This window comes from Platalea leucorodia, assembly GCF_965183815.1.
Source record: "Platalea leucorodia genome assembly, chromosome: 7".
Lineage (NCBI taxonomy): Eukaryota > Metazoa > Chordata > Aves > Pelecaniformes > Threskiornithidae > Platalea > Platalea leucorodia.
This window is the reverse complement of record NC_138829.1, coordinates 37,904,745-37,911,302: the sequence shown is the minus strand read 5'-3', so window position 1 is coordinate 37,911,302 and position 6,558 is coordinate 37,904,745.

Genomic DNA, 6,558 nt, shown 5'->3' with positions numbered 1-6,558 from the left:
AAAAAAGCACTTTAAATATACTCTTGGTGTCTTTTCTTCCAGCTTGCACATTATCCCTTGTCCTGGCCCCTCTCAGCAGTCACGAGATAAGCTTCGAAGAAACAAGGCCGTTGATTGACGGCTCATTAGAAGTTGCAAGAGCAGCACAAGGGAGCCTGCCGGCAGCCGGGGCTCGCTGCCTGCCTGGCCGGGAGGCTGCTGGTCAGCACTGGCCTGAGAGGAACAAAGACCGCGGGAGACACTGGAGGAAAACAACATGAAATTTTCATGGTGCGCGAGAAAGGCCAGGTGTAATGGATCAGGGCCAAAGCCTCCCCTGCCCCCACCGCCCCGCCGCGTAGATTTACTTTCTATTTATAGGCACAAACGGAGAGTATAAGTTGTGCCACACGGCACGTACACGCGTGCAAAATTCAGGGAATCCTGACTTCTCTATGCCAGACTCAATTTATTTGTCGATCCATTTATAAATGAAAGGCTCCAAGTATGTACGGTGTTAATATCCGTACATATTAGATGTCACGGCTCCAGCCTTAAATAAGGTCACACGCTGAGCCAAACTCACCCCTGCAGCGTAAGCCAGGCAAGGTTTACTAGGAATGAATTTGGCTTAATGTGCCTGCCTGTAGTTCTGTTTGTTTTTACAAATCCTGTTTATCCCTCGTGTAAGCATATTCCTCATAGTTAGAAGACTTCTACCAGGCACATGCCAATCCACCTTCAGCCCACGAACGGGGATGGCTGTTTCGTTAGCTTCCCTCAGGGGTCCTTCGAGCCCCCTGGTTCATGCTGGAGACCGCTTGCTCGTCAGACGTCAAAACCCCTTCTCACCGTGCAGGGCTGGCGACAGCCCTCCCTCGGTCCTGTGAGTGCTAAACAGTAGAGAGGCGTTCATAACAAATTAATGCAAGGAAAATTAGCCTTTGCCCTTCGTATACAATGTCCTCTGACAATAGCTACAAGTGATTTTTTGTTGATATTTTCCAATTCCAATTTTTCAATTTGTAACTGAAGTGATTTTTAGTTGAAATTTTCCAATGGCCTTTTTTTCCTCAAATTCCCTCTTTCTCATGCTGAGGAGTATTCTGTTTAACGTGTAGGTACGTGTGCTTGTTGTCAAAGATCGTATGATTTCTATTCCTGTAGGTGACCTAGTCAGACTTCTTCTGTAATTACTCAGAAAAACATGGTTATCTGTCTTATCTAGCAGTTATCTAACTTCAAGGAGTTATCTAACTTCTAGTTATCTTCTAGTTACCTACTTTTCATGAATAGTCAAATACAAGACTTCAAATTTCTCTTTTGTAAGCTTTCGTACTAGTAGAAAATAGCTATACAAGTGGATCAGCATGGCTGGATGATGCTTGTTTTGGCATTTTAATACATTAAATAGATGCAGAATTTTTGTAGGATACTCCTAAATCTGGGACACCCTGGTGAAAACACTAGACTTCAAGAGAAAATTTCTAAAAGAAAATAGAGGTGGGCTGCAACAGCTGCTGTTAGACTGTTTAAGCTTAGAAACTCTCGCATCCTGCTGGAATTTAAGCAACACTTCTATTTGCATAAAGACTTTGCAGGTTGAGGAGAGACTGTGTTTTGTGAAATGGATAAACCGAGACCGTAGACATTATTATGGCATGGAATTTGTTGATAAAACCTAAGCCCATGACCTCCGTTCTTCAGTAAGTATAGCTTAATACTAAATTCCCTCAAGCTAGTAGTGTTATGTGGGCATAAAACTGGGGTAAACAAGTATATGATCTAGAGCTCAATTTCAGATTAAGAAAAGTTGCCTTTCCTATAATACAGTAATAACCTTTTTCACTTCTTTAATATGCTTTCTCTTCAGATCTCAAAGAGTTCTACAGGTGATGCATAAAATTGTCTTTATTTTAGCAACAGAAACTCTGAGTCATGAGCCAGGCAAGGTGATTTGCCTAAGATCCCCTACAGATTCATTTCGAGCCATCTTTCACTCCTTTGTTCTGCCTTCTGCTCATGCCAGATTTAATTTTACTTTCACTTAACCATTGAATTTACTTGTAAGTATTCAGAAAAACTTCCAAAGTTCTATCTGCTGTAAAACATGATAAATTAGTACGGACTGGAGCTTGCATACAGAAATCAGCTGATTTCGGCAGAAGTGTGAGTATGGGAATCGGGAGCTCTGAGAGAATCACCTAACACACAGCTATAGCAGACAGCCTGTGTGTGCATGTGGAGGCAAATACCCTTTCAAAAACTGCTATCGCAGCACAGCGATACACAAAAAGGCACGAGATGTAACCTTTCTCCTATATTGTAATCCACCCCTTCCCTAAGTGGCTGCAGTGAATTGAAAGGAAATATTGAAGCAAGCTGCTCATTCTTCTGGCGTGGGGCTGTGTGGGCTTCCTCGAGCCCCGCGCCACACAAAGGCGAGCACCGCTCTGCAGGGACCCGGCGGTCCCGGGGGGCCCTGCGCGGGAGCTGCCATATCCCTCCATTGTGATTTCCCCTCGAAAATAGTCTAGCGCTTTACAAAAAGCCCAAAAGACAATAGCGTGACTCAGCAGTTTGGATCTGCAGGCTACCGAGCCAGCTCTGTAAAGGTGCCGTTGCTTGTGACCGCAGGAGGGGCAATTCCAGTGCCACCTGCTTTTCAACCTCGCTTCGCAGTCAGCCTTCGGTAAAGGCGTCCAACAATCTCATGTCAGTGCTGCCACTGAGCTGCTGGATGTCCTTGGGCAGACATATCAGCTAGTGTGAGGTGCTGAAATAATAGGCGCTTAAGGAAAATATACATAGAAATAACATAATTGTCAAACCTGCCCCGTGATTTTGGGAGGCCAGCTAGCGTCTCGGACTGGATACCAAAAATCATTCGGCAAGCAGATGAGGTAGCTACCTCAGCTTCCCTGTCAACAAAGTAGGTCGGATACTGGCTTCTCTGCCTCTCTCAGTTACCATAACAATACTATTTGTAAAGCGCTTTGACAACAGAAAGCACCAACTACAGCTAGCAACACTCTGCGGCAGCACTGGGGGCCGGAGTCGCCGGTCCCCTTCCTTGGCAGGAGAGAGTAAGGGAAAGACAACTGAAAAATGAGACCAGGTTGTAGAAAGCAAGGGACGGGCGGTGCAGCAAAGGAGACGAGAGGAAGAAAAAACAAGAGGGGAGACAGAATTAGCAAACAGAAGCAGAGATGTGAAGAAGAAAGAGTAGCAGAAAGCTGTAACGAAAGAGAAGGAAAGGGGAAAAAGAATATGAAAGCTGATTTGACCAGAAATAGTCCCTCCAGTTAGTCCCCCGGGAAGGGGAGCGATGAGTCAGGCCAGGCGTGAGGCTGTGCAGCAGCAGTGGGGAAGGCAGGGTGCTTCCCCAAGGGGGGACGCACCGGCCCTGAGTCGCACAGGCAGAGAGGGAGGCGATGCCTGGCCATCGCCCTGCAGCTCCCCTGCGCCCCGCGCGCTGCAGCCACCCAGAGCTGGGACCCACAGCTCCCAGCCGGCCGCCCGGCTCTGCTCACCCTGGCTTCTCCCCGCTTTTCCGCCCTCTCCTCCTGCCGCTCCCCTGAAACCAGCAGTCAGCCTGCTGTCTATGTGAAACCCTCACGAAAGCTCTAATTGCCCCAAGTTCGTGGGTACCCGATCGCCTTTCAAACTTCCCCTTTTGTTTTCCCCACTTTGTTTTCCCCCTAAGTTTTCCTCCAACCAGAAGTTCTGGGCAAGATCTTAAAATCTGTGGCAATGCTCAGGCGGGACTTCTGTACCCAAGGTACACACGGACATTTGAAAAGATGGCCATTTGGGGTTTGGTACTTTCCAACAAAGTGGCTTTTTGAAATGAAGCATGCTATTATTCAATTGCAAACCACTTTTTCCATGGAATTTTTTGAAATGGTTATGTTAATATCTCCCTTTAAAGAGGAGACAACTCTTGCACTTTGCTGGGTTTTTTGTTCCAGACTGCTCTATTTTCAGTGAGCAACCCCCCAAGTTTTCTTTTCTTTTCACAAAAATTGGAAGCAAATAATGAAAATCAGTCCAGAGAGTTTCATGTTCAGTTATGAGTTTTCCACATGTGTCAATCTACTCTGCCTGTGCACACCCTCAGCACCCGGCAGGGAGGGAGGACAGGAGTTTGAAGGAAGACAACCTCCCTTTAACGAACTGGACAAAAATACCATTTGCCACCTGCTGGCACCTTTTGAAGGAGCTCAGAATGTTGTCCACCACAGTATTGTCCATACCGGACACCTGTCGAACCTGAAGCACAAACCAAGGGAGTGGATCCCGCTGTAGTATCGTGCCTTTGGCAGAGCCGGGATGCAGGCGTCCCCTCCTGATTGCCCTGCCCTCGGCAGCTCTCCCTGCCCTGGCAGTCCTGGCGGTGGGTGACCTGCTGGGTTTTCATGAGTGGGCCGTAAAAATGAAACAAAGTTTGTGAGAAAGAAACAGCAAACACCTCTCCAGATTTAAGGAGAGACTTTACTGTACTTTTGTAAGAGGATCTTGTCTATCTCTTTAATAAGTAAAGAATTTGGGTGACACAGGACCTTCTTGTCTCCAGTGGAGGACATTTTTTCCCCGGGGAACCTGAAGCTCAGTTATTAAAAATGAAAATCTGTCTCAGCCTTTCAACTCAGTTCTTGGAAACACCAGCTGTTAAAAAGGGGAGAGTTAAAAAGGAGCCAAACTGAGGGACCCTTTCTAGATAAAGCTTTCCTGTGACCTAGGGACCAGGACGGCTGCATCCAGCTGCACGGAGGAGAAGAGGTGAGCTATGATGCTTGTTGCATGTCACACAGAAAATGCTGCGTTTCCTCTTAGGTGCTGCCTACCCGGGGTGCTGAGCTGCATGTTCACGAGTCAAACCCAAAGAAAACCCTCTTCCCAAAACCGGCTGGTGCTGCTCCCCGGGCTGGCCCGGGAAATGGGTTTTCATGAGCATTAGAGGTACTGCGATGAACTGGTGAGTCCTTGGTTGCAAACATTCCTTCAGGAAAATTGTAAGGCGTCCTGTTCTGACAGATTATTTTCAGACTTGTTTTCCAGGTTTTGAGATTTGTCAGAAAGTTGTTTGGTTTTTCCTACCCAAACTGTAAAAGTCTATCCATTCTAGTTTTACTGGAATTTGGAGATGATTTGCCACTGGATTCACTGGGAGGAGAATAAGGTCCTCAGTTTTATGTTAGTCCTCATAAGTATCCATAAAAATACTACATTTACAACAAATACAGTGAAAACAAAAAGTCAAGGAAGCAAAAGGAGATTTTTCCACAAAAAGTGGGGGTTTTTTTGCCTTCATAGCAATCTTTAACTTTTGTGGTTTATAAAAAAACTTCTAACACGAGGAGAATTTATTAATATCATTTGCTGAAGACAATAAAGACAAAGATCAAAAAGTACTTTAAGAATATTCTGTGAGTGGTGAAACAGAGGACATAGATTTGCATATGAAAATGGAGGGCCTGAATTTACAAACAACGGTGTCCCCAGCCAGAGACTCTGCTCAAAGGTAGTCTGAGCTGACTCAATAGTCAACATCCTGTAAGCTCTTTATGAAACTGATAGGAAAACCTGCAATTGGAGAGAAAAAAGTTCTTTTTATATTTTTCTATTCTATATTTTTAATATTTATTTATCTTTGTATATATTTTGTATATATAATGTATATATATTTCTTTGTATATATTTTGTATATATTTTTGTATATATTTGTATATATTTTTAATAAATAGATAACAATGTGAAGCACGCAGCAGCTTCTAGCACTAGATGTTCCTTTTGAACTATTGGCAGAATTAGGCAATTCTGGTTTTATTCCCACTTTTACTTTCTAGCTTCAGTTTAAATTTTATTGCACCTAGGACTTGGTGCTCCACTGTGCTGAACACCCTGCACGGTCCTGTATTGCAACAGAAAACATAAACACTCAGCACTAGGGGTCAAGTTTCTCTGCTTTATCTTCACATTCAGGATCATCAAGCTCTATTTTTCCACCATTTCCCATCCAAATACGAATGTTTTTGAGGTCAAACCTCAAGAAGTAATGCAGAGCATTTACCAAGATAAATGCAATAGTCTCTGCTGGTTCCAGCCAAAGGTCCATGTAGCCCAACGCGCAGTCTTTGGCAGTTCTTTGCCAAAACACAACACACAAATGCGATGTTCCTCTTCTGTAAGATGAGAACAGTAATACATCTGTCTTCTACTGGGACTACCTGCAATGTACTTTGTTAGGACCTGATTCTGCATCAACTTCTCTGTTTTATGTCCTGTGAGTGGCATTGAGAATAATGAAAAACCAGGGAATTTAGAACCTGTGTATGTGCCCCAAGATAGAGTTGATTATTGTCATTAGTTTAAAAAACAATGGAAAAATAGACTGGGGAATTTTTAAAAAATGTAATAAAAATGTATCACTTTTCAATATTTTGAACTTGTTATTTGAAAAGAATTTTCCACCCAAGCTGTTTCACACTGGCACAGGTTGCCCGGGGAGGCTGTGGATTCTCCATCCTCAGTGATACTCAAAAGCCACCTGGACATGGTCCTGGACAACCTGTTCTA